Source organism: Ixodes scapularis, unplaced genomic scaffold (genome assembly GCF_016920785.2).
Source record: "Ixodes scapularis isolate PalLabHiFi unplaced genomic scaffold, ASM1692078v2 PGA_scaffold6__148_contigs__length_123643588, whole genome shotgun sequence".
NCBI classification, from domain to species: Eukaryota; Metazoa; Arthropoda; class Arachnida; order Ixodida; family Ixodidae; genus Ixodes; species Ixodes scapularis.
Window position 1 is genome coordinate 21,758,016 of NW_024609881.1, and position 11,845 is coordinate 21,769,860.

Here is an 11,845-nt window from a genome sequence, read left to right on the forward strand (position 1 = left end):
ACCGGCTCGACCAATCAGGAGCGGTGAATCCGCTATTATCCCGCGATTTTTTCTGCGTTTTTGTTGTCTTGGCCAGTGATAGCAAAGTCGCAAAGACAACGAGCACCGTGGCGGTGCACTTTTGGCGCTTTTTGATTGGCTCCTTTGGATCGTAGCGTTGGCTGTTGTCGGACGTAACGGGAGAGGGCAAGCGATTTGGGGGAGAGGAGGTGATTTCATTTTTCCTTCTTCCTTCGCCCACGCGAGTTCACTTTTCAAGGCATTTTTTATCTTTCCTTTTATCGTAACAAGAAACTGCGCAAGTTTAGCCTAAAAGAGAAGGCTTGTGTGTTCCCATCAAAATGCTTCATTACCTCGAAGAAGCGATTAACTCTCCAAGATTCCGCTTACGTGCCTTTTTTATTTCTTTATTTGCTAGGTGATGTACGAATAGGTGCCCATTTTTTGGGGACGTACAGTTTCTACTTTTAGGTTTTGCTCTACCCAAACTTGGTCTTGCAGACACTGGACGCTTTTCGGAAATTGCTGCTTCTGGAGGTTCAGGTCCGAAAACACGTGATCACGTGCTCGAGCGAGTGCGTACACTCCCTGTGTTTGGCAGGCTATAGAAAACAGGCCAAACCATATATAGCCACTTCTAAGGCTGTCTTTAGCTTACTCTGTGGTCATCCCTATGTGTGTCTAACTTTTTCTATGGCTATCACTGGTTAGCTACAGCAGTCTAGCTATTCAATGGTCAGGTAAAGATTTCTTCAGCTAGGTTTCTTTACTCGTCTATATAATCCTTGTATGAATTGTCATAAAGATTTCTTTGGTCTGCTCTATGGGCATCTTTAGCCAGCGTGCTATAGCTACATTTATTATGGTATCTTTACCCATCTATAGCTTTATGAATGGTCTTCTATAGCGATATCTATCCCATGGTTTTACCAATGGCTTTCCCGTAATTTTTTAGCCATCTAATGCTTCTTTATGACCTGTTATAGATATTTATGTGGCTTACTCTATGTCTCTCTTTAGCCATCGTGCTATAGTCCCCTATGTTTTTTTTCTGTTGTCTCTTTAGCTATCTACAGCTCCTTGTAGGGTCTGCTATAGTGATTTCTATGGCTTATTTTATGGGCATCTTTAAACAGGGTATAATAGCTGCCTATGCCTTTCCCACAGTTTCTCTATCTAACTATAGCTCCCAGCGTGCAATAGCTGCCTATGGCTTTCTTATGGTCTCTTTGCCCATCTGTAGCTGCTTGTATTATCAGCGATAGATATTTCTTACGGCTTACTGTATGGGTCTATTTAGCCAGCGTGCTGTAAATGCCTATAGCAGATCTTTGGTTTCCATAGCCATCTATAGCTCTTTGCACGGTCTACTAAAGGGTTTTCCAGGGTTTACCCTATAGCTCTCTTAGCTGACATGCTATATCAGTCTACAAATTTTCCTCTGGTTTGTTTCGTCATCTATATATTTCTGCACGGTTTGCTGAAGAATCTTTAATGGCTTCTTGTACGGCTCTCTTTAGCAGGCAAGGTAGAGGCATGCATATATTTTCCTCTCGTGTCTTCAGCTAACTGCAGCTCGTTGTATGTTCTGCTATAGAGCATACAAGCTGACTAGAAATGCCATAAAATCTAATACCTTCCTAACATCGGCCTAGGAGCCCACTATTAAAAATTGGCCTACAGACGTCCTAGGTTTACTGACCTTGTATATCCTGATTCGGACATTCTATGGGAAGAGAGTTCAGGAAGTCCCTAGGCCTATAATAATAACAATACTAATATACTTTATTTTCTGGTAGTGTCCAAAAACGGCCACGAAGGCCTACTATGGTAGGTCTATTCTCAGATAAAATTTAGTTGTAAGTTCAGTAACTGTAGGATGTTACCACAAGAGTAATAGTCCGCCGGTAGGCCAATTTTCTATAGATGCTTTAAACACGCGCCAGACTGAACCGCCACAGCCAACCGTCTCTTGCCTCGCCGAGATGCCGAGCCACTGAAGTGGGCGTTAACGAGCCTCCAGGGAAGCCTATGCTGGGGAGAAGGACGCAGTAGCACCTAAAGTGGCACTAGCCCGTCCTTCTGTGGTAATGATGAAGTGAAGCGAACGAAATAAGGGAAAACAAAAACTGAAGGTCGGTTATGGCGGCTCCCATGCGCAGATGTCTGCAAGCGTCTATAGGAGGCTCATACCCAGAGCAGGACAACAGCCTAAATTCCATAAGATGCTGCACAAGGGTAACAGAATTTCCGTAGGCCAATTTTCTATAGGAGGCTCCTTGGAAGAGCCTAGAACAAGCATAGCCTAACTCCATAGAGAGCGCATAAGCTGCGGCCATGATGCGATCAGGATGCCGAGACGCCTTATGGTGGTACTAGCCACAGACAAGCAAGTAAAGTTCTAGTAAATTTGAAAATGAAACCTAGATAATATTTTTGAGAATACCAAAAAATCTGCATTTTCGAGAATTAAAACTATTGAAAACGGAGGTGCCACTCTTAAAGGGGCGGTGCAACAATTTTCAGACTTCGGTCAAAGATTTCTGGAAGTTGCCCCCTGACACTTCTGAAGTAAAGAACAGAAAACCGATTTCGCCTGCGTGTCCTAGTTGTTGCGTAAAAAAAAGATAAAGATTGGCATTTCGGGCACCCCTCAACTCACTCCCAGTTTTCAGGGTCACACCTGGTCGCACTCCCAGTGACGTCATTCGGAGTGCCGTGTAGCCAGACTTGTACCGTACGCATTACAAGTAATCAAATTACTTGTAATCGATTACTTTTTGGAGTAATTTTGTAATCAGTTGATTACTTTTATTAGGCAGTAATCACAAGAGTAATCTGATTACTTTTTGGAGTAATAAAATTACTTGTAACCGTTACAATTTGTCCACGGGATCCCCCCCCCCCCCCCCCCCCCCCGGCACACGCCTTTTTTTCATGAAATTACAAAAATAAAATTTACTCCTTTTTTTTCGAACGGAAAAAAGAAAGATTTTTGCGGAGCTGTAGGAAACGAGGTCAATCTCTTTCTATGTACAGTTTCTGTGGAATGTCCGTTTTTTTTTTTTTCGAGCTGGGACTGGGAGTGGGAATCCCCAGGGAAGCCACAGTGCGCGACAAAGGCCATTCAGGGCGAAGTTTGAGGAAGCAGAATGTAGCTTTCTTAGTCCTTCGTTCAAACTAGCCCCTCACGCACACACACACCGAAATAAAAAAAAAAAAAAAATCCTGCTTGGGGTGCCTACTCGCAGCCCGTAGGAGAACCAAAGCCGAAGAATGCCTAAAGTGGATGCAAAATATAACAAAGGCAGTTGAAATATTTCCCCATTTCCCCTACGTGGTCTTTGTGACAAGCAATGTTTCGAGTTGAGAAGTGGTCGGGGCGATCTGTTCCGCTAATGGCTACTACACATTATCCGTTTCAAATCCTGGAGCTGCTGCTCTTTTGTATAACATGCGAGCTCATCCACATGTGAATAATAAAATGAGCGACGCAAACTTTGAGCGACAACCCTTGCTCAAGCTTAACAAGAACTAGAACCCCCTCCACTCCCCCCCCCCCCCCCCCACACACACACACACACTGGCGAACGCCCAAATCATTAAACGTCTTCAAACGAATTCTACGCTTGTGTCCGCACTGTGAAGGTGCAACGACCACGAAGAGGGAGCCAGTTTTTCTTCTTCAATACTTGTGCAAATGGGAAATGCAGGTTGGAAGTAGTTCATTGCTATGAGCGCTAAAGGTGTGTCTTCACACAATAAAGTAATCGGAAAAGTAACGATTACTTCTTTAAGTAATGTCCAATTACTTTTGCCGTCGAGTAATCAAGTAATCTAATCGAATACTTTTTAGCCAAGAGTAATAGTAATTGTAATCGATTACTTTTTTTTAGAAACGTGTACAAGACTGCGTGTAGCTTCCAGTGTGCTATCTCAGAGGACGCTTCCCCTCCCTCTCTCTGCGTACATTAGCGGGCGCTGTGCTGCAGCTTAGAGCCGAGCGAGGTCACGTAATCTTTCCGCCGTAGTTCCTTCGGCTGCCACTTGGGGCTGCAGGTGGGGGAAAAAGCTCGACTTTTGCTTTGTGATTATGCAGCGGAATCGCGACATTTTTAATAAAGGAAGTGTTTTCTCTATCCTCTGGATAAACAACGTAAAAATAACGAAATGCGAATTGTTTTAATCATAAAATCGTTGCACCGCCCCTTTAATAAATAAAAGTGCCGATCTTGTATCTTGGTATAAAAAAGGAGATTGGACACATCAAACTTATCGAAGTCGTCTCAAACTTGATAAACCTATTTAAAACGCGGAGGAAACCTTTAAAAAAATGTACTCGCTGAGGTAATAGCAAGCATGCAGGTAAAAGAACACAAGGGATTGTTTTTGAGCCTCCTAACTGTTTATTACACAGAGCCTATTCCATATATAAAAACAAATGTGCAACCGATCTGAGAAACGTAAATAACATAAGAGATACTGTTTAAATGTTACACAACTTAGAAGATTGCAAAGCAAATGAGAGCCGGGGAGATTACGGAGGAAATTCGGAAGAGTACCGGCAGAAGAACGGTCAATCGTTCGTCGCAAAGTAGAATGCGGTGTGCTTACGATGAAAATATCGAACTTCAAAGATGTAATTCGAGATATCTATGTTGACGCGGGCACTGCAAAACCACACAAACACAAAAACGAGGAGGAAGGGGTCCGCGAAGCTGCGGCACAAACGGTCCTTTGCCGAACCGAACACTAAAGCATCACAATGATTTCTTGGGCTCTGCTGAAGAAATCGCTTGTTGCCTATGTACGCGTAGGACTTGCCGGACCCTAATGCGGAGAGTGAGTCATCTGCTCCTTGCGTAGAAGTTGCGGTGACGTCAGAATGACGCCGAACTCTTATTGGCCGACTGAAAAAAAAAAGTTGGTAGATCTTAATTCTAGATGCTTTGAGGTCTACCCACTATTTAGTTTTTTCTATCGGCCAATAAGAGTTCGGCATCATTCTGATGTAACCGCAACTTCTACGCAAAGAACCAGATGACTCGCTCTCCGCATGGCTTTGGTGTACTTCGAATACGTTGTCGTGGACGAAATTCCACTTACCACCGAAAGTCACGACAGCCCCGCAGCTCACGAAGCTAGGTCAGCTAGCGGGCGTTCAGGGAACTGCAACTATGCCATCTCTCAATCATTTACCACATGATCACGCTCCTGCCTTTGCCTGCGCACTGCAAAGTGATAAATGCTGGCGGTTGATTGGTCTGGCGAGCCTGCACCTGCAACCCCCTCAGCTCAGAAAGGCGGGGACCCCTTCAAAGGTAGAATGAGGGTGCGCTGGCGAGAGCCTAATCTGCAGGGGGCAAATCCCTGCAGAGACAAAGACTCCCTTACCGAAAAAAAAAAAAAACAGTATAAACTGGACTATGGGGACAGGAAAATCTAACTGGATTTCTTGCTATAAACCTGAAATCCAGTTTGCAGAAAATGACCTGCAAACTGGATTTCAGGTTTACAGCGAGAAATTCAGTTAGATTTTCCTGTTCCATAGTCGAGTTTATACTGTTTTTTTTTTTTGTAAGGTGGACAGGATGCATCACGTGTATCTGCTTGTAAGTTCGTCCAAAAGTTGATAGTACCATGAATGCTATGCCGTGTAAGGCCCACCAACCGGTGAACTCTCGGCAGATGCGCGTGCTCCACCTTATCAACGGCATCGAGAGTGCAGTCACGTGACTCTAACCGGAGGCACGATTGGTCTATAACAGGCATAGCGTCTACTCTGCTCCCAATACGGGGTGAACAAGGCAGGTGCGTAAATGCTAGTTTTGGCAGTCTCAGTACCCACATTCTAAATTGAAATGCAAATTTAACCGCGACTTGTCTACGCACGATGCCAGAAATCGTTTTTTTTTTTTAATGAAACAAGAAATTTTTATGTATGGCTGCACTGCCAGATTCGCGTTCTTTTCTTCAGCTTTGGGGATCTTTCTATCTTTGAGGTATTTCTAAGTGCATGATTTAAAAAATTCTACAGTTTTTGTTACATGTACATGGGTCATGCGACAAGAAAAAAACATATAAAGCTTTCGTGTTGTTGTTATCGATCCACAAAATCTACGAAGCCGGGGAAAAAAGCTCACCGAAGGAAAAACTCACCGGAGATTAGCTCACCAGAAAAGAGTTCACTGCCGAAAAGCTCGCCAATCTTCTGGCAGACCCGGGAAACAGCTCACATCGAATCAGTTTTTTTTATATAAATGTGGTTGTTATCAAGTCAGTGCTCATTTTATAAAGTGGAACATTTGTTTTCCTATTCTAGGACCGGATAAAACATTTTAGAGCAGTTAAAATGCTACGTGCGCGTACAACTGCACGCATACCATTCAATGGAAGGTCTGATTCAGCCGGCGTTTTCATCTCGTATATTTTTTCCAGAATTTTGCCCTATTTAAATTGGACGTATCTTGGTTGCAGGAAATACCAAGTTAATTATCCGATCCAAATTACTTAGAAATGAAAGCGTGTATATCTTCAAATGATAAAATATAATGATTTGGGAAATTCATTTATTTATTTACTGTCGGATGCTATATTGTCATGAATGACAAGAGCAGAAGCGGCGAAAATCCGGCTTCAAACTGCAAGTTTAAGGGACGAACTCGTACCAAACTAAATAAAGAACGAGCTTCGAGACAGGGAGAAAGCGGGCGGCGACATCGTAACAGCAAGCGAGCGCTAGACCGACTTGGCAATTGCCAAGTCAGTCTTGTTTTGTACGTTTTTCCAATAGGGAAGGTTATTCTGGTCTCCTATGCTTTTATGCTCGGGATAAGAGAATACGCGAACCTCCTAGATGAACGGAGAAACAATCTTCTCGATCATGCACGCGGCATTTCTGCCCCCTTTAAGAGCGCATCGCCCTGATGCAACACAAAACAAAACAAAATAATGGTAAGCAAAAAAAAGTCACCTGGAAAGCGAAAAAGTCCTCAGTGCTACCGAGCGTAGAATGGCTTGAGTCGAACGACGTGAACCACCTCTGGTCGTGGTCGGAGTCGTGAGGACGTTTGCATTCCGTCGGGCACTATTTCGTAGTTGAGCCTCCCGAGGCGACAAAGTACCTTGTACTAGAGCACAACACGGACCCTGGCCAGCCAAAGGCCCGAGCCCGACCCGGCTGGCGGGCCGCGCTCGGGCCCGGGCCGAGCTCGGTCTTCAAGAAAACATTTTTTTGCGGCACATGCCTACACAGTCGTGTACCGCAAATTCTATAACAAAAAGTATGCTCATTGATCTTTTAGGTTCAATGAAAACAAACAAGCGAAAAACAAAATCACTACTGCGCCGTTAAAAAAAGGACGTCTTGCACTTGGAAAGCTTTCAAGTGGATAAAAGAAAAAGTGCGGACTCCACCAGCATAGTGGGTGAGTGCGCGCTTTATGCTTAGGCAGTTTTAACGTTAAAGCCGACAAACTTTTTCGGGCTCATGTTTATAATCCGTCGGGCTCGAGCCGGTTTCAGACTCATATTTAAAGAAAAATTGTCGGGGTCGGGCCGGGCCCGGGTGGTGTCTCTACCGCGTCGGGTCGGGCCGGGCCTAGAAATTATATATTCTGTCGGACTCGAGCAGGGCTCGGGCCGTGTCTCTAACAGGCCGGGTCGGGCCGGGCCTAGGAATTCCGGCCCGTGCTGAGGTCTACCTTGTATGGTCCGAAGTACCGTTTTAACAGTTTTTCGCTGAGGCCGCGACGGCGAATTGGTGTCCACACCCACGCCCTGTCTCCGGGCTGGAAGTGAACTTTGGTGTAATTGCTCGTCGCCAAAAATGTAGTAATAAAAGCGGTCACCCGTAAAAATAAAGAAGAGCAGGGCCTGCGTGGGCCTGCGGAAAAGACGAGGTGGTCTCACATGCCGAAGTGGTGAGCGGTCGGTGCCGGGAAGCGCGGGAGCCCCGGGAGGAAGGAGACGTCCGACACGGCTGGTGGCTCTAGCGTACTCTGTTCCTTCAACGGTAAACAACATGGGGGTCGAGCACCACGGGGACGCGACCCTGACAACACGGGCGCAATGGTGGACAGTGGCACCATCTAAGTAGTGTATATAGAACTTGCGAAAAATTTAAATACAACAAACGTCCCGACGACGAAGGTTGTAGCGGCCAGGGTCGACACGCTACTGGTCTTGAATCCGGAGTCAGGCGAGCTGGCGAACTTCTTCGGCACGTTGAGCAACCAGCTGGGCGTCGTCGCTTCGATCGTCAGCTAGCTTATGGGTCAGCATTGCGTCCAGCATTGTCGTTACTTTCTGACTATGTACCAGCTGGAAAGCTGTAACTCCAGAGGTCACTGGAACTGCCGTGTTGTAGGTAAACGTGACGTAGGGTAAGATCTCGTCCACGTCTTGTGCTCCACGTCGACGTACATGGCGATCATGTCGGCAATCGTCTTGTTTAATCGCTCCGTCAGCCCGTTCGTCTGCGGGTGGTATTCTGAGGTTCGACGTGGTCGGTGTGGCTCAGGCGGAGTTCGCGGAGATTTCGGAGGTGTTCCGGAGTTCCTCGAAGTGTCCTACAGCGGCACCTTTCGTGAGGTGCTGCACCTCCAGTCGAAAGTTCGTCACGAGGACCACAGTGCGTTCATCCTGCAGCTCTGTTACGCCCCTTGCGACGCCTGTTCCACTTCCGAGAAGCAGTTAGATGTCGCCTTCTAAAAGAACTTCCCTGCAGGCGACTGCATCGGTCACGACGGTTACAAGAACACTCGACTGCAGTGGCAGGTTGACGTGGTTCGCAATGACTCGGACGGCGGCTGGTGTCGTTTAAGATCCCTCCGGAGGTAGGACGGGCTTTCCCAGCGTCAACCTGTTCAATCCAAGGTCGATAACGGCACCGTATTTATACAGGAAGTCCGTGCCAAGGGTGATGTCTCTCGCACAGTCCTGAAGGACGACGAAATTGATTGGACAGGTCTCCCCGTGAATGGCGACGCGAGCGGTGCGCCTCCCATCATGCGTGATGAAGTGTCCTCCGACGGTGTGTATTTGCGAGCCGTCCCAGGGCATCGTGACTTTCCGAAGGCGGCAAGAGAGCTTCCCACTCAAAACGGAGTAATCAGCTCCGGTGTCCACAATTTCAGACGCGTCGTGGCCGTCGATGACAACGTTGAGGATGTTGGGCACCGTTGCAGAATCTTCGTTCCGATGCTTGTCGTCGCTGGAGCGGGGGCTGTCCGACGTTCTTGGAGGATCTTTCCGACGGTAGTCTTCGGCAACTCCACCTCCAGGGGTTTCCACGCTTAGTTTCCCCGACGAGGTAGCGCTAGGGGGGACAAGCTCTCTCGCCGGACCTATGAAGTGGCGACGCCGGACGTCGTGGTGAACGCGAACGGGATCGGCTGCTGGTAACGGTGGACGATGCAGGTACTCCTAGATGTCTCGCCGTAGTTCTCCGCTCCTTGGGCAGGGGGCGTTCGGTGCGAACTCACGAAGCCAAAGCGGCCAAATCACCGGTGCAAATGGTAGGCTTCCCCGCAGTGGTAACACAGCGGGCGTCGGTTTTTCTCGGCGAGGGTCGCTCTGGCCGGACGTACTGGACTTGTCCTTCCCGGCATCGAGGATACTGCGGCATTGAATTGTCCAGTCGGGATGGCGCCTTGTATTGACAGGTAGCAGGTGGCGGTCGTCGGGCTGTGGCGGGGGGCAGCGTCGGCTCCTCTGTCGCCACCACGGTGACGGGAACCTCTGGTTCGAGCGCACGATGAACCTCTTGGCGGACAGTCTCGGCGATGGAGAAGGAGGCCGGAGGGTTGGCGGCAGGCAGAAACTTTTGGAGCTCCTCCCGGACGATGCCACGGATAAGCTCACCGATGTCCCGGTTGCTGGCGCCGATGTTGTCGCTAAGCAGCGTGGAGGCAGCGACGCCTGGATTTCGTTGGCAGTAGGAGGCGCGTGCTTGGAGGGCGCGCTCCATGTTCATTGCTTCCGTTACAAACGCTTCGACTGTTGCCGGCGGGTTGTGGACGAGGTCTCCAAAGATGTCGTCCCTCACCCCGCGCATGACGACACGCAGCTTCTTGTCGTCTGCGGCTTGTGGGTCGGCACGTGCGCTCAGACGCCAGACATCTTCAACGAAGCTGGTTATGGTTTCCTTGAGGCCTTGCGCCCTCGTTCGAAGGAGGTCCTCGGCTCTCTCCCGTCGGTACTGACTGGCAAACGTCCGTCGGAGCTCTCCTTTCAGCTGGTCCCATGACGTGATTGAGGTTTCATGATTCTCGAACCAGTGTCGTGCCGTGCCCTCGAGAACAAAGTAGACGTTCTGAAGACTCTGTTCAGGCGTCCTCCCATTGCGCCGGGCCACTCGCTCGTACTGGTTGATCCAGTCCTCGACGTCTTCGTAGACGTTGCCGTGGAAGGAAACAGGCGTCCGGGGTGCGACGGGCATGTAAACGATCCGGGCGGCGGCAGGGTTCTGCGACGATTAATGATTGCTCATGGCTGGTCTCGTCGACGGGTTGGTCTTGCTCTTGTCTGGCGGGAGGCCAAGCTCAGGGAGTTGTCCTTGAGTGCGGAGGCTTGCTTGGGCGTCCGCTTCCTCTTTAAAAAGTTTTCTTTCGCCGGGGTGTGGGGTGTGGGCTAGCACTACGGGCCCTCGGGGGGATGCGTTTCGTGGGCTGCGGTATCACGCACCTCCACCAGAAATGTCATGAATGACAATTGGAGAAGGAGCGAAAATCCTCCTTCAAACTGAAAGCTTAATGGGCGAACTTGTGCCAAACCAAATAAAGGACGAGCTTCGAGGCAGCAAAAAAGCGGGTGGCAATTTGGCACCGTAACAGCAAGTGAGGGCGAGACTGAGTAGGCAAGGTCATCATGGCCTCCTTATCTTTTATGCTCGAGGTAAGAGTATAGGCAACCTGCAATGCTGTTTGGTGTGACGCTATCTGGCAACTGAAGCAAGAAATATTGGGTATGCCTGGGTGTGGCGGCTGTATTGTTCAAACGCGAGCTATTACTCTGGTGGCGCCACTTAGCCTAGTGTCTGAAGCAAGAAATGTTGGGTACCCAGGAAGTCGTGATCGCATAACATGCCAGTATGGCGGTAGGTACGGCACTGGCGGACCAATCGGAACGTCACTACGTATCACTGGAGTGCGCTTTTACTGCGAAAACTATCAAGCTTTTTGCTGTGTCATGCTCCAATATGCGTGCGTTTCGCTCGTATACGTAGTGCATATCGAAGCCGTCGGCACGCAATGTGGTACTTATCGTTCAGCCTTTGCCAAGTTACAACGAGACAGGATATAACCGTGGGCTGTCACTCTGCTGGCGCCGCCTGGCTAATGCCGGCTGGCTATGCGCGAATCGTTTATAGATGAACGGCGAAATTAACTTCTCGATCATGCCCGCGGAAATATATAATAACTCTTTAGGAACAACTCAGGTCGACTACACTGATTACGTTTTCCGTGGCAATCCTCTGTTGACCGTTCAACAGGAAAACTTCACTTATTTTCGTCGTGCATCTCAAGAGGTGTATGGTATACATACTTTTACCTGAAAACGTATTTCTCTGCTGGTAAAGTGCGCAATAAATTCATACACCAGTTGAATTATGCTTTTATAGTTGAGTGAAGGTTACATTTACGGAGCAGTTTGTGGGATTTTCTCGGCATCCGTCAAAAAGCCGGTGAGATTTTCTTCGCATGTGACAGTTTTGCGGTGAGCTTTTCTGCGGTGAGCTTATATTCGGTGAGCTTATCTCCGGTGAGCTTATCTCCGGTGAGCTTATCTCCAGTGAGTTTTCTCCGCCCCCCGAAATCTACGGCTGTGCTCATCTGTGGGCAAT